The 24,468-nt window shown below is 42.0% G+C and overlaps 1 protein-coding gene across 4 annotated transcripts in view; it reads left to right on the forward strand.

Moving 5' to 3' along the window:
• Positions 1-1,527: 1,527 nt before the first annotated feature.
• The window catches only part of plxnb1a (plexin b1a), a 102,442-nt gene continuing 79,501 nt past the window's right edge, over positions 1,528-24,468 (forward strand). For all 4 annotated transcript variants that reach the window (XM_061781332.1, XM_061781342.1, XM_061781352.1 and 1 more), the window contains exon 1: positions 1,528-1,805. The gene's annotated coding sequence lies outside the window, so the exon portion shown is untranslated. The remainder of the gene's footprint in view (positions 1,806-24,468) is intronic.

A 24,468-nucleotide genomic window follows, 5' to 3' on the forward strand; every position in this document is an offset into this window, starting at 1 on the left:
GAACTGCGAGCCTGGTGTGCCAAACCCATCCAACATGCTCCTCTTATAATACAGACAAGTGATTTACAAGTGAAGCTTTCCTTGTGGGTGGAAAACAGCCCAATGTTAAAAGAAATAAAAAAAAACACCACATATTACTGTTGGCAGCCTTGTAATATATTGATTAAATTGCTAAAAATGAATACTGATTTTCAATCAATAGGACAAACGTTGACAATTCTGAAGACAATATTTACGAGACCTGACATGCCCAGTGAAAAAGTTGTATGTACAAGCAAACACAGCATAAAGTATTTTATGTGAGGGAAAATCAAATTCACTTTTACAAACTCTTCATCATGACAATAACTGACAGTTAGTGGTACTGCTTATCTACGCAGCAGGCCAATAACTGGATTTTCTGTGGCAAGAAAAAAAAGGAACGAGCATTTCACTTTCGTTTGGAGAGCAATCAACTTCTGGCCAGCAGGGGGTGACCACAAGCAATCTTGAAAATGGCCGCGACCAAGACAGGTTCTTTTCATCGATCACTTCAGCATCCATGCTGACTGGGAGCTCAATTTACTAGCTGTAGGAATAATTGCTTCCATTTAATCTCAATTACCTTCTATAAGGAAAACCTTTTTTACCTTAACATTATAAAAGTTACTAAACAACACTACAACACATATGTACTATCTAACCTTGTTTTTTAAAAATTATTATTATTATAATTTTTTTTCAAGGATTCATTTCTTTATGTCCACAGAAGTCCATGATGAGGATGCACTATTCATACCACACACAAAGCTCAAATGCCTAGCTAGCTCAGGCAAATCAACGCAGAAAGACATCCTGATGACCCTTTCAAAATATAAGACTTTTGTGGAGCCACTGCCTGTGACAAGTTGATTTTATAATCTACAACAAACACATTTTTATAGTCCCACCCTGTAAATAGTGTGAAATAAAAAAAATGAAATATCATGGTGTATTTGCATTCATGATAAATATATTAAATGTAAATATATTACTTCCCAGTTTGTGGAGCCACTGCCTGTGACAAATTGATTATATAATCTACAACAAACACATTTTTATCGTCCCACCCTGTAAATAGTGTCAAATAAAAAATTAAATATCATGGTGTAAATATATACAACCCAGTTGCTATACCGGAAATGTGGTGCACGGACATCGTGAAATGTTTATTTAAACCTAATGGAAAGCAATTACATCAATTTTAACTAAATAAATAACAGCTTCTCTTTTTTAAGCTATATTCATACATTTTAACGGATTCCATTTTATTAGTTTAGCAACTCACATTTTAAGGAAACGCAATAAATAAATTGTAAAAAGTATATTATTTTAATAAAATGAAATGGCTGCAAATACTTACAAATAACTATGCCATGATTTATTTTTCTGAGTGTATAGTATAGTCTCTGTCAGCTAGAATTTTATTTTGACAGCATGATATGTAGTTTCCTGTCCCGCCCTATCTTTCTACGTGCGCCTTTATTTGGCTTTTGGGGTCCTCCACCTCACTGGCTGGACTAGTGGACGACTCGCAGTACAGTAAACCAGCTTGACGAAACACCGCTTTGGTTTCTGAGTAAACGCACGCAGTCTTAGACACCGGAGTCTGTTTCTTACAAGTTAGAAAGCGACCTGTCTTTAGTTAAAAAACAAAACTGAGCCGACTATCACCGAGAGAGAGCCGCAACGTGTGTTGAGGAGGTGGATCTACTGTGCGAGTTGTGCCTCGAGGTGAGAAGTGAGCCGCTGTTCGACTCAGTGAACCTTCTTCGCCCAAATTACAGGTAACTTCACCGCCTACTCTCGTTTGAAACGGAGAGTTAATCAAGAGAGTAACTTTTAGCATCAGTAGTTAGCAACCATTTTCCCCAACTCTTAGACCACCTGGTCTAGTTTTTGTGTGTGGTTCTTTCATGCCGTCTGCTACACGACTTTGACACTTTTATTTGATTTATTTAGATTTTGTTTGTTTTGTTTGTTTTGTTCAGCGTTTTCTGGCAGGTCCCTCGAAACAAACGTAATTGTTATTGTATCTTTTACCGTTTCGTGATCTTGGGCATCTTGTGCACGCTCAGCCTCACATCCCTGGATGGACTCCCTCTTTTGTCAGCTGACAAAAGAATGTGTCAGGCGGGTGCACCAAATACCAAAATGCCTTATGCCTTGTTCACCTGCTAACAGAGTCTTCTGCGCATTTGCACCACTGCTAAGTTACGCCCCAGTTGCAAACCCAGAAATCATAGCCTTCACTCACTGTTGAAGTTGATTTAATGGTTATTACAGTAAAGTATTTACTTTTCACTTGTGCAATCTGGAGAGTGTGTCGCCCCCTTCCAACAGGGGTGTGAATCGCATAGTAGTTTACAGATGATAATGTCAGTTCCAATTTGATAAATGCATATTGGAAATTTAGTACATCATTATCTATGCAACTGATGACCGAAACATTTTCACAAGTACAAACTCTTCTTGCACACTAAACAACACATTTTGATTATCCGCCTATTCCTGCTGACTTTGGGCAAGAAGGGAACGACATCCTGGAATGTCCGCCGGTCAATCCCAGGGCATCTACAGACAAACAACCATTGATATTCACATTGACACCAACAAAGAGCAGGGGTGTCAAACTTTTTTCATTGTGGGCCACATTGTAGTTGCCCTCAGAGGACCATTTATAACTAAAGCGGCCGGTATTAGTCCTTTAAAATCGTCAATCTGCCATTTTTAGTCGATCTTTGACAATTGTTTTTTTTTTAACACATTAACTCAGTATTGCAACATAAGACAAAGATAATGATATTCAACATTCAAAATAAAATCGGCCCAAAAAAATCTGCCTATTTTTGCCGATTTTTCTATTATACAGTGGAACAAATTCTAAAGGACAAAGTATTGTAAAACAGTAAAATGTTATGCCACTAATTCATATCTTTATTGCTGTAAGTGTTAACTGACCAAAAAAGTAAGTTGTTTCATGCATTATATATATTTTTTAATTAATCGGCCAATTAAACGGTGATCAAAATTTTATTCTGACAAATATCGGAATATTGATCTGAAAAAAATGTATATTGATCGGGCCCTAGTTATAATGGTAAAAACACAAATGTAAAATCGCTACGGGTATAACGGTACACCAAAAATCATGGTTCGATATACATACAGTACATTGGTTTTAAGCTCATTGTCATGTCCACAGAGGGTGCAGTGAGGGAACAAAATGCAAAAACAAACTGCTTATACCAGGGACATATTTCATCGCATTTAATATACAACATCCATCCATCCATCCATTCCATCCATTTTCCGTACCGCTTATCCTCACTAGGGTCGTGGGCATGCTGGCGCCTATCTCAGCTGACTCTGGGTGAGAGGTGGGGTACTCCCTAAAAAACTGGTTGCCAGCCAATCGCAAGGCACACAGACAAACAATCATTCACACTCACAATTAACCTACTTAACATACAACATCAATAGCTTAAATCTTTTTTTTTTTTTTTTTAAACAGAAGTGCAACATTAATACCTTTTCTTTTAAGGTAATGAATGTTCAACATGACAGACAAGTGCAACAATAACAGTTTGAACAGTGAGCCGTAATTAGTATGATGTAAAACCACTAATAATAGCATTTGTTAATTGTTTTGGCTCGCTCTGAAGGGCCTGGAAGAGGCTATTTAAGTGCTACTGGAAGTTGCATTTGTACTGCGTGAGTCTAAAAAAAAAACCTAACAAACAAAACATATAGCTATAGTAGGGTGGTCCTTATTTTCGAACTTTTGATTTTTCATCAGCGAAGGCCTGGATATGGTGTGAAACCATGAGAAAAGACCTCCTGTGAAGTTTCACATCGATGGGACATATTTAAGTGGTGCCCCAAAGCCAATTTAGCGCAGTAGTCTAAAAAAAGATGAAAAGTTTACTTTTGTTAGATTTTTTTGAAAAATGCACATAAAAGTTGGGTTCAAAAGACTCATTAGGGGTGTAAAACGTGGAGAAAAAAAATTCTTGTCACTTATGTTCTGTTTGAGAACTCCAATACCCATCCCATTATATCACATAATTGCCCCTGCATTTGGTTATTATAACCTTTATGGTTAGTTTTGAACAGAAGTCAAGGAAAAATTGTAAAGCTTTCGCAGGCAACATAAAATGAAATAGTGGGCCAGATCTGGCCCACGGGCCTTAAATTTGAAAAAAGGATTTAGTCTTCCATTAACCTAACGTATTTTTTTGGGAATGTGGGAAGAAGTCGAAGAAAACCCATGCAAGCATGGGAAAAATATGCAAACTCCACAGAGGTGATATTCAAACAAAAAAGCCCTCGAATGTGAGACAGACTACAGCAGCTAACATTTAACTAAAAAAATAAACATTGGAGAATATAACTGTTTTTAACAAAGCTCAGTATGTTATCAATTCATCTACTGTCAAATTTTACATTGTAATTCAAAGTTTAATGGAAAATGTAACCACCCAATTTTGACCTGTGTGCATCAATCAAACTTGATTTAATGAAATTAGATTTTTTTTTTTTTTCAAATTTATTGTTAGTTATTTAAGAAAAATAAGGTTGTTCGCACTTTGTTTATTTATTCAAACTAAATATGATTGGCATCATTCTTAAAGGAGTTATTTTGTAACCATTGGAAGTGTTCAATCTCATCGAATGGCAATGACCTATGGGGTCCCTCAAGGGTCAGTTCTTGAACCTACTCTTGGGTCAAATTCTTCAGAACTTTAATTTTGACTATCATAGCTATGCAGATGACACACAGTTATGTCTAGCAATGTCTCCAGATGACTACAGTTCAATTGAGGTGTTGTGTCACTGTCTAAAACAGATAAATAACTGGATGAGCCAAAATTCTCTTCAATTAAACCACGACAAAACTGAAATAATTGTTTTTGGCAATGAAGAAAAGCGGATTGGCGTCACGGTGGACGACTGGTTAGAGCATCAGCCTCACAGTTCTGAGGACCCGGGTTCAATCCCCGGCCCCGCCTGTGTGGAGTTTGCATGTTCTCCCCGTGCCTGCGTGGGTTTTCTCCGGGCACTCCGGTTTCCTCCCACATCCCAAAAACATGCATTAATTGGAGACTCTAAATTGCCCGTAGGTGTGAATGTGAGTGCGGATGGTTGTTTGTTTGTATGTGCTCTGCGATTGGCTGGCAACCAGTTCAGGGTGTACCATACCTCCTGCCCTAGTGAGGAGAAGCGGCTCAGAAAATGGATGGATGGATGGATAGAAAAGCGGATTGCTGTTAGGAAATACCTGGAGTCACTCTCTTTAAAAACAATGACCTAGTCCGAAACCTTGGTGTTCTGATAGATTCCGACCTGACTTTCAACAGTCATATCAAATCAATTACTAAAACTGCCTTCGACTATCTGAAGAACATATCCAGATTGAAGGCTGCATGTCTCAAGCATACCAGGAGAAGCTCATCCATGCTTTTATCTCAAGTAGACTTGACTATTGTAATGGTCTTCTGACTGGACTCCCTAAAAAGAGCATTAAACAGCTGAAGTTCATTCAGAATGCTGCAGCTCGGGTTCTGACCAGAACAAACGGGTCAGAGCATCTTACTCCAATTCTAAAGTCTTTACACTGGCTTCTAGTCAGCTTTAGAATATATTTTAAAGTTATGTTACTGGTCTATAAATCACTAAACGGTTTAGGTCCTGAATACATGAATGAAATGCTAATGGAATATAAACCCAGTAGGGTTCTGAGATCGATAGGTCAAATAGTGGAGCACAGAGTCTAAAGCAAACATGGTGAAGCAGCATTTAGCTGTTATGCTGCACACAAATGGAATAAGTTGCCAACAGAAGTGACGTCAGCCCCAAGTGTGCATGTTTTTATGTCCAGGTTAAAAACTCTTCTTTTTTTTTCCCCATGCTTTTTGGAGCATTTCCACTTTTAAATGATATTTCTTGCACTGTATGCTGTTTTAATTGTATTTTATTTTTTTTCTCTTTGTTTTAAATGTTTATAAGCTGTTTTTTTCATTGTTTTTAAATGGTTTTAATCATGTAAAGCACATTGAGTTACCTTGTGTATGAAATGTGCTATATAAATAACTTTGCTTTGCTTAAGACTTAGCTCCAAACAAAAAGAACAAAATGAAATGAATAGCAAGTAGTGGAGCAGCAAATTGTTGAAAACACAAAGCAAACTTATTTGTATTCATAGGACAGTACATGGAGGAGAATACCGGTATTCACAAAACATACACAATCAAACTGTATCACTCAAATCACTATTTGTTGGTGCATGGGGAGATATATTGTGATATCGATATTTTTTCCCGGCATAGTGGACGACTGGTTAGCACAGCTGCCTCACAGTTCTGAGGACCTGAGTTCAAATCAGGCCTCAGTGTGGAGTTTGCATGGTCTCCGCGTGCCTGTGTGGGTTTCCTCCGGGTACTCCGGTTTCCTCCCACATCCGAAAAACATGCATGGTAGGTTAATTGAATACTCTAAATTGCCCATAGGTGTGAATGTGAGTGCGAATGTTTTTTTGCTTATATGCACGTTCTCCCCGTGCCTGCGTGGGTTTTCTCCGGGCACTCCGGTTTCCTCCCACATCCCAAAAACATGCATGGTAGGTTAATTGAAAACTCTAAATTGCCCATAGGTGTGAATGTGAGTGCGACTGGTTGTTTGTTTATGTGTGCCCTGCGATTGGCTGGCGACCAGTTTGGGGTGTACCCCCCCCCCCCCCCCCCATTGGCTCTTAACTATTGTTTGTTTGTGCAGATTAGTTTCTCTACGAAATAAATTGGTGTGGTCTATTTAAATATAGTATCGCACTGCACACAGGCAGTGCTTGCTTTTTTATTTTTTATTTTTATTAGTTTGTTTTTTTGGCAATTTCACTGCTTGCTGAGTGCTGAATTTTTTAACTTTGTCGTGATCACGATGGCGATTGATTGTTGTTCGATTCAGGACATACCTGTGTCTTCTATGTAGTTTCTTTTCGGGGTTGAAAAGTACCAACACTGGAACGTATAAGTGGATTGAATGCGCTCAAGACGAAGCATTAGTTTGCTGAGGTAAATAGCCCATGGGAATTGATGTACCCACCTTTGTCATATTGCCTTGGTGAGAGAGGTAAAGAAGAACCCAAAGATCACTGTGGCTGAGCTCCAGAGATGCAGTCGGGAGATGGGGAAAAAGTTCTAAAAAGTCAAACATCACTGCATCCATGAGTCGGGCCTTTATGGCAGAGTGGCCCGATTGAAGCCTCTCCTCAGTGCAAGACACATGAAAGCCCGCATGGAGTTTGCTAAAAAAAACACCTGAAGGACTCCAAAATGGTGAAAAATAAGATTCTCTGGTCTAATGAGACCAAGATAGAACTTTTTTGCCTTAATTCTATGCGGTATGTGTGGAGAAAACCAGCCACTTCTCATCACCTGTCCAATACAGTCCCAACTGTGAAGCATAGTGGTGGCCACGTCATGCTGTGGGGGTGTTTTTCAGCTGCAGGGACAGGATGACTGGTTGCAATCGAAGGAAAGAAGAATGGGGCCAAGTACAGGGATATCCTGGACCAAAACCTTCTCCAGAGTGCTCAGGACCTCAGACTGGGCCGAAGGTTCACCTTCCAACAAGACAATGACCCTAAGCACACAGCTAAAATAACAAAGAAGTGGCTTCAGAAATACTCCGTGAGTGTTCTTGAATGGCCCAGCCAGAGCCCTGACTTAAACCCAATTGATCATCTCTGGAGAGACCAGAAAATGGCCGTCCACCAGCGTTCACCATCCAACCTGACAGAACTGGAGAGGATCTGCAAGGAGGAATAGCAGAGGATCCGCAAAACCAGGTGTGAAAAACTTTTTGCATCATTCCCAAAAAGACTCATGGCTGTATTAGTTCAAAAGGGTGCTACTACTAAATACTGAGCAAAGGGTCTGAATACTTGTGGCTGTGTGATATTTAATTTTTTCATTTTTCATCTGCAAAAATTTCAACAATTCAGTTTTTTTTCTGTCAGTATGGGGTGCTGTGTGTACATTGAGGGGGAAATAAATTAACTTAAATTAATTTAGCAAATGGCTGCAATATAGCAAAGAGTGAAACATTTAAGGGGGTCTCAATACTTTCCGTATCCACTGTAGAAGTGTCCCAACAGAGATGTGCAAAATTGGCAGCATTTTACAATGTATTTGTAAGTCAACTGTTTAAGAGGTCACAGGTACTACTGTGTACCTGAGGGTGGCGACTTCAAGTGGAGAAAAACAATATCTGCACCTCACGTGCATATTTTGTATTGATGTTATTGTTTAATAATGAAAAATATTTTTTTATACGATGACTCAGTCGATGGGATAGTTGGTAGAATATCCATCCATCCATTTTCTGAGCCGCTTCTCCTCACAAGGGTCGCGGGCGTGCTGGAGCCTATCTCAGCTGTCATCGGCAGGAGGCGGGGTACACCCCGAACTGGTTGCCAGCCAATCGCAGGGCACATACAAACAAACAACCATTCGCACTCACAGTCACTCCTACGGGCAATTTAGAGTCTCCAATGAATGCATGTTTTTGGGATGTGAGAGGAAACCAAAGTGCCTGGAGAAAACCCACACAGGCACGGGGAGAACATGCAAACTCCACACAGGCAGGGCCGGGGATTGAACCAGGGTCCTCAGAACTGTGAGGCTGACGCTCTAACCAGTCATCCACCGTGCCGCTAGTTGGTAGAATAATCGAGTCTAAAAATATTCATTAGCTGCAGTCCCAATTTGAAAATTCTCTGTCATAGATTCAACAGAAAGCAGTGTGTTGAGCTGCACCCTACCACTACTGTACTATCTTTGCAACTGGTACCCCAACAAATAGGTACCTAAAATTGTAGGGTAGAAAATTGGTATTTAGGGTTTCTTTCTAAAATGTCAACTCAACAGAACTCCCCTCTACTTTGGAATCAAATGTCTGTCAGTTGTGGTAAAATGTAGCTCTAATGTATACTTTAGGACTAATTATTGGACTCCAATATTGCCAGGACAAAAAACAAAACCCTCCAAAGGATGCAAAAGCAGGAGCTTTCGTATTACAACCCTAATACGTTGTTGTACCTCTAAACTTTCATTGATGTGGGCACTTAGTGCTGACTTCCATGCAGTCAAGAACATGGTGATCTAAGTTATTTGAGGAGGCCCAAAGATTTATGGATTATGTCTGCTTTGCAAACTTTGTAAAGATTCTTGTCGTGACATATGCCACCTCTAGAGCCTCCTCAGTCTGCCTCTTTCTCTGCTCACGCTCAGGGTGTTTCCAGCTTACAGACACTTGGATAGGTGGCCATCTGCTAGCCGAGAGTCGCTTCCAGAATTGCTATATCACATTACCCACTCTTGACTAATTTAAAGGATATGAATAAAACTGCATGTTTGGGGCCTCATCATGAGTGACTTTTGTGAGAATTGGATTCAGTCCATGTCCGTCGCTTTTGCTATTTCAGATGCTTGGATGGCAACCAGATTTTTTCATAAGAGTATGACAATTGGCTCTTCCTTGTATGCAGAGCCTTTGACATTATTCTGCAGTGCAGTTGTCAATAGGTGGCATGCAGGAAGTGGTTCGGTTACCATCTGGACCTCCAACCCCTGATACACACCACACACACAGCAATAGGTTGAAAGGCACTTAAACTGGCAGCTGGTCACTGAAAAGTGATGCTCTGCAGCTGAAACGACGATATTCTAGGGCTTTCTATTAATCATAAAAGTAAGAGTGTGGAACCCTGAACACAGCAGTCAACTGGCACTTATAATTTATAGTTGCCAAGTCGGACCGGCTGCCTTTAAGCAGCACCAGGACAATAAATAATATGGCGTCTTAATGCTTTTGGAAAGAGACACCAAGTAAACCCTCCCTTGCATCTGTTCAGTCTCAGGTGTCACTTGAGGGCATTCAAAATGTTTTTGTGGTTCATACATTTTGTCAGATTTTCTGTCTGTACAGTCAGGAAATACATTGTGACTTTGGGGAAAGCCATGCATATTATGTATTGAAGAATTCTGGTGATCATGTGGAATTTGATCAATCCGACTTGTGCGTTGTCGGCATTGTTTTGCGTCAATAATAAATAATATGTTAAACTATTTTGAAAGGGTCATTTCGTTTGCCTAAACTGGCTGCTGTATGCAAGTGAACACAGTAAGCATGTCAATATCTGCATCCCCACAACTTAAGTAGCTTCAGGGAATTTGGCTGTTGTGCTGACTCGAGTAGGTATATCTCATTGAGGACAGCGGAGATATTCCTTTGTTTTCAATGATCTGCACAAAAAAAACCAACATTCTTTGTTCAAGGCTGTCAGGAATTGTTTTTTAAACAAAGTAATAGTGATCGGTTGTTGTCTGGATGGCCAAAGAGAACAGGGAGGAGTGGTTTGAGAGAAATTATGTGTGAAACAGTTCAATCAACCAATGGAGATACAAAAAAAATTTGTTTTGTTTTATTATTATTTTTTGCTATACGCTATTAACAATACATGCAGAAGACCAACAGAAATTATGATTATGTTAAAAAGTTGCCTGATATTGTTATCAGATAATTACAATAGTAATTTACAGTAACTGCATCTTAATTTCCACTCTCTTCAGGCATAGGAAATTTAAATGCTCATACCTCAGTGATCAGAATCAGAATCATCTTTATTTGCCAAGTATGTCCAAAAAACACGCAAGGAATTTGTCTCCGGTTGTTGGAGCCGCTCTAGTACGACAACAGACAGTCAATTGACAGAGAACACTTTTGAGACATAAAGACATTGACAAAAAAAACAGTCACTGAGCAATAAAGTCCTCGAGCACTTAGAGCAGATCTTCTTCTTTTCCTTTCGGCTTGTCCCGTTAGGGGTCGCCACAGCGCGTCATCCTTTTCCATGATAACCTATCTCCTGCATCCTCCTCTCGAACACCAACTGCCCTCATGTCTTCCCTCACGACATCCATCAACCTTCTCTTTGGTCTTCCTCTAGCTCTCTTGCCTGGCAGCTCCATCCTCATCATCCTTCTACCAATATACTCACTCTCTCTCCTCTGGATGTGTCCAAACCATTGAAGTCTGCTCTCTCTAACTTTGTCTCCAAAACATCGAACCTTGGCTGTCCCTCTGATGAGCTCATTTCTAATTTTATCCAACCTGGTCACTCCGAGAGCGAACCTCAACATCTTCATTTCCGCCACCTCCAGCTCTGCTTCCTGTTTTCTCTTCAGTGCCACTGTCTCTAATCCATACATCATGGCTGGCCTCACCACTGTTTTATAAACTTTGCCCTTCATCCTAGCAGAGACTCTTCTGTCACATAACACACCTGACACCTTCCTCCACCCGTTCCAACCTGCTTGGACCCGTTTCTTCACTTCCTGACCACACTCACCATTGCTCTGGACGGTTGACCCCAAGTATTTAAAGTCCTCTACCCTTGCCATCTCTTCTCCCTGTAGCCTCATTCTTCCCCCACCACCCCTCTCATTCATGCACATATATTCTGTTTTACTTCGGCTAATCTTCATTCCTCTTCTTTCCAGTGCATGCCTCCATCTTTCTAACTGTTCCTCCAGCTGCTCCCTGCTTTCACTGCAGATCACAATGTCATCTGCAAACATCATGGTCCACGGTGATTCCAGTCTAACCTCATCTGTCAGCCTATCCATCACCACTGCAAAAAGGAAGGGGCTCAGGGCTGATCCCTGATGCAGTCCCACGTCCACCTTAAATTCTTCTGTCACACCGACAGCACACCTCACCGCTGTTCTGCTGCCCTCGTACATGTCCTGTATTATTCTAACATACTTCTCTGCCACTCCAGACTTCCGCATGCAGTACCACAGTTCCTCTCTGGGTACTCTGTCATAGGCTTTCTCTAGATCTACAAAGACACAATGTAGCTCCTTCTGACCTTCTCTGTACTTTTCCATCAACATCCTCAAGGCAAATAATGCATCTGTGGTACTCTTTCTAGGCATGAAACCATACTGTTGCTCGCAAATACTCACTTCTGTCCTGAGTCTAGCCTCCACTACTCTTTCCCATAACTTCATTGTGTGGCTCATCAACTTTATTCCTCTATAGTTGCCACAGCTCTGCACATCACCTTTGTTCTTAAAAATGGGCACCAGTACACTTTTCCTCCATTCCTCAGGCATCTTCTCACGCACTAGAATTCTATTGAACAAGCTGGTCAAAAACTCCACAGCCACCTCTCCTAGATGCTTCCATACCTCCACAGGAATGTCATCAGGACCAACTGCCTTTCCATTTTTCATTCTCTTTAATGCCTTTCTAACTTCCCCCTTACTAATCATTGCCACTTCCTGGTCCACCACACTTGCCTCTTCTACTCTCCCTTCTCTATCATTTTCCTCATTCATCAACTCCTCGAAGTATTCTTTCCATCTACCTAGCACACTGCTGGCACCAGTCAACATATTTCCATCTCTATCCTTAATCACCCTAACCTGCTGCACATCCTTCCCATCTCTATCCCTCTGTCTGGCCAGCCTGTATAGATCCTTTTCTCCTTCTTTAGTGTCCAACCTGCCATACATGTCATCATATGCCTCTTGTTTTGCCTTTGCCACCTCTACCTTTGCCCTGTGTCGCATCTCAATGTATTCCTTTCGCCTCTCCTCGGTCCTCTCAGTGTCCCACTTCTTCTTAGCTAACCGTTTTCCTTGTATGATTTCCTGTACTGTGAGGTTCCACCACCAAGTCTCCTTCTCTCCTTTCCTGCCAGAAGATACACCAAGTACTCTCCTGCCTGCTTCTCTGATCACCTTGGCTGCAGTGGTCCAGTCTTCTGGAAGCTCTTCCCGTCCACCGAGAGCCTGTATCACCTCTTCCCGAAAAGCTGCACAACACTCGTCCTGTCTCAGCTTCCACCACATGGTTCTCTTCTCTGCCTTTGTCTTCCTAATTTTCCTCCCCACCACCAGAGTCATCTTACACACCACCATCCTATGCTGTCTAGCCACACTCTCCCCTACCACTACCTTACAGTTGGTAACCTCCTTCAGATTACATCGTCTGCACAAGATGTAATCCACCTGTGTGCTTCTACCTCCGCTCTTGTAGGTCACCCTATGTTCGTGCCTCTTCTGGAAAAAAGTGTTCACTACAGCCATTTGCATCCTTGTTCCAAAGTCTACCACCATCTGTCCCTCCAAGTTCCTTTCCTGGATGCCGTACTTACCCATCACTTCTTCATCACCCCTATTTCCTTCACCAACATGTCCATTACAATCTGCACCAATTACGACTCTCTCTCTGTCTGGGATGCTCAGAACTACATCATCTAGCTCCTTCCAGAATTTCTCTTTCACCTCTAGGTCACATCCTACCTGTGGGGCATAGCCACTAATCACATTACACATAACACCCTCAATTTCAAATTTCAGCCTCATCACTCGATCTGATACTCTTTTCACCTCCAAGACATTCTTAGCCAACTCTTCTTTTAAAATAACCCCGACTCCATTTCTCTTCCCATCTACACCATGGTAAAATAATTTAAACCCTCCCCCTAAACTTCTAGCCTTACTGCCTTTCCACCTGGTCTCCTGGACACACAATATATCAACCTTTCTCCTAATCATCATGTCAACCAACTCCCGAGATTTTCCTGTCATAGTCCCAACATTCAAAGTCCCCACATTCAGTTCTAGGCTCTGTGTTTTCCTCTTCTCTTTCTGCCGAAGAACCCGCTTTCCACCTCTTCTTCTTCTTCTTCTTTGACTTCGACTTCGACCCACAGTAGCTGAATTTCCAACAGCGCCCTGCAGGTTGACGGCGCCGGTGGCGGACGTTGTTAACCCGGGCCACGACCGATCCGGTATGGAATTCTTTGGATGAACGCTCATATTTGTTTGGCAAGGTTTTAAGCCGGATGCCCTTCCTGACGCAACCCTCTGCATTTATCCGGGCTTGGGACCGGCCTACAGTTTGCACTGACTTGTGCCCCCCATAGGGCTGCATTGAGCACTTAGAGCAGATCGAATGACTAATATTGCAATAGTCCGGTGCAATGACCTTTGTGCAAAGGGCGCCGAGACTTCAAGGGGTGTATGCAGTTTAAAGTGACGAGTAGCGCGATAATCTGGGACAATGTTGATTGTGCAAATGTTGCAGATACTCCTCAATCTGTGGGCAAATGGAGCAGATGCTACTCTGGCATGAGTGGCCAGTATTGGTCAACAACAGATATGCAAATAGTGCAGCGTGGCGAGACTACTACAGTGAGTGCACGAGTAATATATAATTGGCCCCACAGAAATGTGACAACAAACTCAAGTCAAAAAATGTATATTGTAATATTTATATTGTGGCTGTAATGATACACCAAATTCAAAATTCAATTTGTATCATGATTTATGACTCACAGTTCGATACAATAGTTGAGTCACACTTACAGCAAATAGTCTGGGTCTAGAATTCACACTGATCTTATCGGCCTGATCGGTATCGGCCGATAATTAGCATTTTATGCTGATGGGCTGATTTTTGATTACAGAAAGTTAGCCCCCATTATTTCTGTCATGTTGTAATGTTGGTTTGACCTGACTGATTAGAATACATGACCTGACTAGAGCAGTGATTTCCAACCTTTATGGAGCCAAGGCACATATTTTACAGTTGAAAAATCTCATGGCACACCAGCAAACAAAAATGTCACAAAAAGGGGATACATTAATTACTTTATGTACTTCCTGCCATCTAATAGAAGACCATTAATTTTTCTTTCTGTCACTATGGCTCACTGACATAAATAGATGAACGAAGATATATTTATTGTAAATATAATTTTTTGAGCAATTAAGTAAATGAACCAGTCATTTAAATAGACACATTGCTCTATTTTGTTATCGTTTTTTTAAACCTGCTGATCGGTCCCAAAAAAAAAAGCCTATCTGGGTCTAGTTGACGACACTGTTTCCATTTCTGTTCTCAACCGGGTAGCCAAAATGCTCGTATACTGCTGACATAGGTGAGCTTGAAAGGTCACCAAATTCAGGTTTATTTGCAGTACTTCCTCCGCTCTGCTCTCCTGATGCAGTTGAACAGCACTAGCATTAGTGCTAGCTACAGTTTTGCTCACTCTGGTCAGATGACTGTCACTGGAAAAAGTAGTCACATAACATGCAATTGAAGGACGCTTGCTGAAGAAATTTGTCTTCATTCGAGGCTGATGTTTTTTTTCCCCAATATACTTCAAATACAAATTATAATTACAATTATATTAAGTTTGGTAGCATTCTGAGCTCACATGGCTGCATCTGGATTGGAGGCACAAACTCTGGGAGTTGATAGGCGCGTCTCGCTGTGCTGCCATTTAAAAGATGACAGGTTGGTGTCTTAGAGTATATCATGATTATCGATTTTGATACTGTATTGTTACAGCCCTAAGTGGAATACAAATTAGTCATCCCTTTTGTTGGTGAGCGGTTATGATTCCTTTGTACTTGTCTTCCAGCTTTAACAAGGGCCAATGTAATTGCATGGCTAAGGTCCTGATAAAGAGCCATGAGAACCGTATTTTCACGATCATAAGGCGCACTTAAAAGTCTGTAAAATTTTCTTCCATCGTGGATGTGATGGATGACAGATGGCGAACACAACTTTACTAAGACTAGGAGGCAGCGGCGGGCGAGTTACGCCACCATTCGTGAATGGATTGTGGATGCTGGGCTAACGTCTGCTTGCACTGTTGTTCGAGCTTTCGCACGCCAACGAGACTGACTCGAACCTGGCGTGTTTGATTGAGAACTTGCCCAGCTGTTCATTTCGGATACAGAACATGAGGACTTTGATGGATTTGTGGATGAGAATTAATCAAAAAATAACGTGAGTACATTAAGTACTTCAATAAAGTACAGCCAAACTCAGTTTTGCTCCCGCTGCCTTTTTAAAAACATTGTTTTAGCGTGCATGCATGCTACCGTATGTTTTAAGCTAGCGTATGGTTTACCATGCCTGCGCCCAATAATACGGTGCGCCTTGTGTACGTGTTAAATACAGAAATAGACCCCGTAACTGAGACTGCGCCTTTTAATACGGTGCACCCTATGGTCGTGAAAATACGGTATTTGAAGTTATGTATGTTTATATATGTCTACTGTGAGAATGTGCATGTCAGATCTGAGTATTAGAAGTATTTGGGGCGTTAACCTATCAGCCCTTGCAGCAGCTGGTGGTCTTGCATGGTGCATTCTTCTCTTATGGGTGTTTGTGCTACAGAAGGGTGTGGGAGTGAAGAATTTGCTTTTGCTGGAGCAGTACCATGTCCACAGGCATTACTGGTTAGATAAGGAGATGCTGAAGTCATGTTTTCTTCCCCTGTCCATACCACTCAAGCAAAATGCCCCTCAAATAGTTGATTCAGATATGAACCCTACTGTATCTGCTTCCAGGGTTGGATGTGAAGTTTTAATTAAGTCTGTGAGGGTGTTGGCTGACTGTCACATTGGCAGCCTAATGAATGCCTCTTTTCATGAGCTGCAAGCTTCCATCCACTGTACTTACATGCAAATCCCCAACAACCCATCATGTTGACTGTACAGAGGAATACAGGGAAAATCACTCACAGATGTACTGTGCAGGGTGCAGAGAGTCATTGTTAAATGTTTGTCAGCATTTCTTTAACTTGTTGTGATCTTACAGTATGTAGAGTTTATTGTTGAAAATCAAATCCAATTACTCAGTCTAAAGATGAGCAACGTGACATCTGCTGTGGGAAATTGAGCTCCATCCATGTAGACCTCCACTATGGCAACACCTACATTGAAATAGGCATTAAAACAGGAATTCATAACATCCCATTACAAATATTATTTAAAGCATTACAATTGATTAACTTTCCCCATTGTTGATCAAGGAAATCTTATCAGAATTGACCTTCCCCAGATCACATCTGGATTATTTTCTCGCAATATTAGGGTTGCTCTGCCCATGTAAGGTTTCAATAATCTGAAATACACAGTGGAAGAGCTAGGGTGTAGTCAGGAGACAAAATAATTTGCAGTGAAATGTTACTCCAGGACCACCCAGAGAACTACAAAATTTAGTCTCTAGGATATTGAAAATATAAAAAAATAAACACTAGTGTCCTGCTACGGTTTATGCCAAATCTTTTGGTGTTTCTGCTGGTCTGACCACTATTGCCTTTGAACTATAATCCATTTTAAATTTGTTCGTGTGCATTGTTAGAATCTAATTACTTTTCGGTTACATTTAATAAGAAAGATACACCCCTGTTTGTATTTGAATCTAATGCAACATGGTCAAGTTGAAACCTTAGTAATGTAATCCACTTTCAAAAATCTAATCTATTTACAGCAGGACAGAAGAAAAAGTAAGAGTGCGTGGTTCTGTTATACCAAATGAGCCCCTCAGGCCCAACACGTGCTTTTGCCTTTCCCCTAGCTCCTGTCTCTGTACGCGACACTCTAGAGATTCTCAGGTATATAACCTAAACCTCTAAAACAAAACCCTCGAGATTTTAACCCTCCCTAGTCCCTATACACCACATACAGTATATTCACCAACAAATGATCATTTAAATCAGGCATGGACAACTGGCACCCCGCATGCAGCATGCTGCGCTTCATTGTCCTATCAGATGTTTCTCAAAATCTGAGAAAGTAACCAGATTTATTGCTATGTGAAATAATGCTGCGTTGCTGAGAAAACTGCGTTTGTCACAGTCAAATTTGCTTTGTCTGATGGACAGAATTTAACAATAATTAAGAGCAATCCATTATGCTCAATGTGTGTACTGTAGTCCCTTTAGTCATTTCCCCACGCAAGTAGTTGCCAGAATCCAGGAACGTAAACCTGCTTCCCCCAAAGCCTTTGGGCCCTAATACCCTCTGACAACCCCCAGGACAGTTGCTTTTGCAGAACTATGTCAGCGATCAGACTGACTAACAGCTGGAGAATTCCATTCTATCAAGAAATACTTTCGTTGCATTTTTATGACTTGGTGGTACAGGCAGCTGTCAGTCATATTAATTACAGAACCTGAATGACACTCCCAACAACACATAGCCGACATGAAAATGAATTATAATTTCTACCAAGCTTCACAAGTATGTGTAAGTAAGTGCCGGTGTAATCGATATAATTTGCACAAGTGTCAAGGTAAAATCCTGGGAATTGATTGATCAAGCAAACCCAGCTCAACTGCTTTATTCTCCTGTCCATATACCGAATGGATTTGGGATTATGAGTTTAAAGCTGGTCTTCAGGCCATGGCTAAGTCTGCTCTACTCAAAGCTGACTTTGGGACCTGCAGGTGCTGCCTATTCTGAGGAGATTCATTTGATCCTTATGTTTCATAGCAGCAAAGGGGATTTGAGAGCGTCAATCTAGATGCAATAAGATAGTACATCGGTCAGATCTCCTTAGGCTACTCAGGAGAAGAGGATGAAGAGGAATCTTTTCACTTTAGGGCCACATCTGTCTTGGATCCTTGTTAAACCATGTTCTTGGCATTAATTCTGGCTGGTCGCTAATGTTAGGGTTATTGGAGTTCCGCATTTGGTTTTAGGGTGTTTCTGTGTCATGATAAATATTGCTCTTGTAAAAAGACTTATTTGTTCTTCGACTTCCTGTGATATGTGCTGACTAGAAGGACGGTGTTTCCTCAACTATTGGGGGTATACTTAATTGTGGCTGTTTACCAAATACAGCAGTTAACAATTTCTTGTATGTTTTACTCTTCTTGAGAGGATTATTGTAATGTTTACACTGTAAAATCAGCTTACACTGTATTTACTTCAATAAAGCCCTCCCAAGTCTTCCACTTATTAATGAAAAAGCTGTGGGGAAAGTAATAAGGTTGATGATTAAACTATAAAACCTTCAGTCTGCCCGCCACCCAGTATGAAATCAACACTCAGCCTTTCCCTGGTTTTGTGGCATCTCAGCCTCTGCCTTAATTGAAAATTCCAGCAAAAACCTAAAGGCTTTTTTTTTTTTTTTTTTTTTTTTTTTTTTTTTTAAATTGAAAAACAAAAAACAGAAAAATGTTTAACTAAATAGTACAGTTTTGTTTAAATCAGAATTTCTTTGTTGTTTCAATTGTCAAACGTTTTGCAGGGTAACATAATAACGATGCCACTTTTTGGCACCCTTCTGTTGGTTTACCAACTGCAGAGTTACAGCACTTAATGCGTGGAACTCGACGCAGCGATGTAGTCTGATAATTAGTCACCAGTATTGGGAGACAAACAGGAATGGAACAGGAAGAAAACGATTCACATAGCTCACACAGTTTTCACCATCCCACCTACATAGCCTGTGATGGTTATTCAAACCATATCAGGATTTCCAACTCCAAAACCTTCTGTGGTGAACTGCTCTGACCTGTCGCACTTTCTGGAAGTGTGTCATCATATTTCATGCTGTTTGCACAAACAGCATATTACATAAATACTAACATTCCACCCCTCCTTGAGCTGTCACCTTATCGTGGTGGAAGGGTTTGTGTGTCCCAATGATCCTGTCTGGGATGAAGTTGTCTGGGGCTTTATGCCCCTGGCAAGGTCACCCATGGCAAACAGGTCTTAGGTGAGGGACCAGACAAAGCACAGCTCCAAAAACCTCTATGGAGATGAAAAATTCAGGAAGACATTTTACCTTGCCCGGACGCGGGTCACCGGTCTCTGGAGCCAGGCCTGGAGGTGGTATTCGAAGGCGAGCGCCTGGTGGCCGGGCCTGCACCCATGGGGCCCGGCCGGGCACAGCCCGAAAGAGTAACGTGGGTCCCCCTTTCCATGGGCTCACCACCTGTGGGAGGGGACATATAGGGGTCATACAGTGTGAGCTGGGCGGTGGCCGAAGGTAGGGACCTTGGCGATCCGATCCCCGGCTACAGAAGCTGGCTCTAGGGACGTGGAATGTCACCTCCCCGATCAGAACCCGAGCGGTGTTCTGTTATTGGACTTCTGTGCTCATCACGGATTGTCCATAACGAACACCATGTTCAAGCATAAGAGTGTCCACACGTGCACTTGGCACCAGGACACCATTGGTCGCAGTTCGATGATGGACTTTGTGGTCGTGTCATCGGACTTGCAGCCGACTCTGGTGAGAAGAGGGGTGCAGCTGTCAACTGATCACCACCCGGTGGTGAGTTGGTTCCGATGGTGGGGGAAGATGCCGGTCCGACCTGGCAGGCCCAAATGTATTGTGCGGGTCTGCTGGGAACGTCTGGCAGAATCCCCTGTCAGAAGGAGTTTCAACTCCAACCTCCGACAGAACTTTGCTCACGTGGGGTTGAGGTCACCAAGGTGGTTAAAAAGCTTCTCGGTGGCAAGGGCCCGGGAGTGGATGAGTTTCGTCCAGGGTTACTAAAGGCTCTGCATGTTGTGGGGCTGTCCTGGTTGACACGCCTCTGTAACATTGTGTGGACATCGGGGACAGTGCCTCTGGATTGGCAGATTGGGGGACCACACCTCAGCCTCCCTGGTAAGGTCTATTCAGGGGTGCTGGAGAGGAGGGTCCATCGGGAAGTCGAATCTCAGATTTCAGGAAGTGTGGCTTTCGTCCTGGCCGTGGAACAGTGGACCAGCTCTACACCCTCGGCAGGGTCCCCGAGGGTGCATGGGAGTTCACCCAACCAGTCTACATGTGTTTTGTGGACTTAGAGAATGCATTCGACCGTGTCCCTCGGGAAGTCCTGTGGGGGGTGCTTCAGGAGTATAGGGTACCGAACCCACTGATACGGGCTGTTCGGTCCCTGCACCACTGGTATCAGAGTTTGGTCCGCATTGCCGACAGTAAGTTGGACTCGTTTCCGGTGAGGGTTGGACTCAGCCAAGGCTGCCCTTTGTCACCGAATCTGTTCATAACTTTTATGGACAGAATTTCTATGCGCAGCCGAGGCGGAGAGGGGGTCCGGTTTGGTGGCCTCAGTATTGCATCTCTGCTTTTTGCAGATGATGTGGTTCTGTTGGCTTCATCAAGCTGTGATCTCCAACTCTCACTGGAGCGGTTCGCAGCAGAGTGTGAAGCTGCTGGGATGAGAATCAGCATCTCCAAATTTGGTCACCCAGGACACGCTGGAGAGACTACGTCTCTCGGATCCCCCCGGAAGAGCTGGATGAGCTAAAACTACCGCCCCCGCGACCCAACCTCGGATAAGCGGTAGAAAATGGATGGATGGATTGACTAACATTCCACTCATTCGAGCAGCACAACAGCCATCTCTGTACAACTGTTTTTAATAGCTTGTCTTACCTCATTAATGGGAAGCTTTTTTTTCCCTCACTCTTCCCCCTCCACCCCTCTCATTCATGCATATATATTCTGTCTTACTTCGGGTAATCTTCATTCCTCTCCTTTCCAGTGCATGCCTCCACCTTTCTAACTGTTCCTCCACCTGCTCCCTGCTTTCACTGTAGATCACAATGTCATCTGCGAACATCATAGTCCACGGCGACTCCAGTCTAACCTCATCTGTCAGCCTATCAATCACCACTGCAAACAGGAAGGGGCTTAGGGCTGATCCCTGATGCAGTCCCACCTCCACCTTAAATTCCTCTGTCACACCTACAGCACACCTCACCACTGTTCTGCTGCCCTCATACATGTCCTGTAGTATTCTAACATACTTCTCTGCCACTCCAGATTTCCGCATGCAGTACCACAGCTCCTCTCTGGGTACTCTGTCATAGGCTTTCTCTAGATCTACAAAGACACAATGTGTAGCTTCTTCTCTGTACTTCTCGATCAATACCATCAAGGCAAATAAAGCATCTGTGGTACTCTTTCTAGGCATGAAACCATACTGTTGCTCGCAAATACTCACTTCTGTCCTGAGTCTAGCCTCCACTACTCTTTCCCATAATTTCAGTTTGTGGCTCATCAACTTGATTCCTCGATAGTTCCCACAGCTCTGCACATCACCCTTGTTCGTTAAAATGGGCACCAGAACACTTTTCCTCCATTCCTCAGGCATCTTCTCAACCACTAGAAATTAAGAAATTAAAGATAAAAATTAACAAAAAACTGGGTTTGTAACTTGGTTACAAAAAAAGGAGTGAGTTTGATGTAACCAAATTTGCTTAGCTGGGCAGTGATGATAGGTGAAGGTGGATCTCAAGTCTCTTACTAACGTCTCCTTCCTCCATGAGCCCAAAAGCCTCTGTGGCCTCCCGCAGAATGCATGGTTTTCTTCCATATTTTTCTTGCTAGCGAACATTTTATCTAACATATTTTCTATTGATATTGATTTATTGCCCAGCCCTAGTTCGGGGTATCGGTGTCTTGCTCAAGAACACCAGAGCCGTGGGTCTCGGAGTTGTTGGGGGTGGATGGTCTGTTGCTACATCCTCAAGTCTTGTCGGGCTGATGTTTTTTATTTTTTGCGCATATTCTTCTGCCGTTTGGTGACTTGAACCGGGGTCTCCTTGGTGGCAGCCTTAACCACGGCTGTGCCCGTATGCTTTGTCGCATGTTAGGAAAGAGGGTGTTTTATTGTGATACCTTTTTATCATGTTTACTTTTTACACTTGAGTAACAATTATCAAAACATGAGATGCATGAGGCACATCTGTAACTCTGTATTTATTATCGTATTACCGTCTTCATTCTTAAATTTGAGTTTCTCCCTTTAAGTTTCCATTGCAGTTTTTTTGTTTTTTGTTATTTTTTTATTTATTTAGTTGTTTTTTTTTAAAGCTGTACTGCAGCTTCAACTAGCATAGGGCGTATAATAAACACTAGTTTGGACAACAGCTAAAAATGGCTCAAGCAATTTTGTGCATTCTTCAACCAATATGACACTCATTGCTAAAAAGACCCCTAACAGTAAGTCTTACAGTTGACTTCATGGTCTTTCTTGGTTATAAACCGATGGTAGCGGCTCACTGTGTGTCTATCTCTACTCCAGATGGGGTCCTCAGCCTCCCACCAGAATCAACACTATGCTTATTATTCTAATGTCATGCCTTCACATGAAGGTGGGTGACAGAAGCTTGAAAAATAGAGCAGAAGTTGCTTTTATATTCTGCAGGTGTGTGTTTAGACTTGGTGGGGGGCAGTTTAGCAGCTGGACAAACAGACTTGATTCCATTTCTGCTCCGCTAGAAGACCACTAAGGAGTCTGAGGAATCACATGCACTTTCTTCACACACAAATCTTGAGAAACTTAATACAAACCAAAACCATTTTAAGTTATAAGATTTACAAAAATACATACATGTGTATTGAATCCATTCTTTTATCATTTCAATTGAGGCAAGACAAACTGTAAGGTGCATGATGATATTGATTTAATTGTTGCTAAAACAGCAGATTATAATAACAACAACCCTGATTTATGATAGATTTAAATTGTGTGTGTGTGTGTGTGTGTATATATATATATATATATATATATATATATAGTTAATGTGTTGTTTTAACAATGTTCAAAGGTACAAAATATTACCATGTTCAACGATTCAAATCAAAGTCTTTGCTCATTCATCCTAGCCAAGGTACTGCAACAATCATTTGGCATGTATCTCTTTACCCGTCATGCCTTTTTTTCTGGCTATATAAAACTTTCTCTCCCCCTCATCATACTGAGCCAAATCTTGAGAGGCCAAGTCTGTATACCCTGTGTCCCTCCCAGCTGCCTTTTCTTTTTCCAGGGTGCACAGTTTGACCTCAGTTGCCCTTCGATTTGTGTGTTGTCAGCCAATCAATAGAAACTACTATGGGCCAGTGTCAGATGTTGAGTCTGCTAATTGAATCCAACAACAAGCCACAGTGTACAACAATGAGCATTTTTGGGCACATGTATGTGTCAGGGTGATGAATGAGGAGGATGGAAAATCTGCCGCATTCACATGGTGATCCCCAGTCATGAGCCTTTGTTGGGAATGAAAAGCGACAACAACAAATCACAAACACCATTTGAAGGAGGTATTACATTGTGATTAGGAAGATATCCTTATTTCTCATTGTTCTAAACTGACACTGCTTGTCAACTGCCAGAAATTAATGGTTAACTTTTTTGTTGTTGATTTGTTTGAGCACCATCTTAGAGTATTGGTAAACTCGTCATCAGGGGCATAGCACTATATTCTATAGCCCCCATACGGCACCTTCCTGGAGGGCCACCTCCAAAAATATTTGTTGACGTTGTGGGTCCTGGAAGACAGCCAGGGCCCCCCCACATGCTCAGGGCCCTCAGACAGTTGTCCCCTTTTCCCCCCAGCTCGACGCCCCTGCTCATCATTATTTTGGAGCGCAACGCTGCAAGAATGATGCTCGTGTTGCTGGAAAATTGTAATTCTAATTTGAATGCAATATGTCATTGGTGTATCTATTTTCCACATTATTTTGAGTTCTCAATAATATTTGCCGTATTCCCCTACATGAATGGTTAAAAGACAATAAAAAGGTTCTCTAATATTTATACGTATCTAG

Source organism: Phyllopteryx taeniolatus, chromosome 1, assembly GCF_024500385.1.
Source record: "Phyllopteryx taeniolatus isolate TA_2022b chromosome 1, UOR_Ptae_1.2, whole genome shotgun sequence".
In the NCBI taxonomy this organism is placed as follows: Eukaryota; Metazoa; Chordata; class Actinopteri; order Syngnathiformes; family Syngnathidae; genus Phyllopteryx; species Phyllopteryx taeniolatus.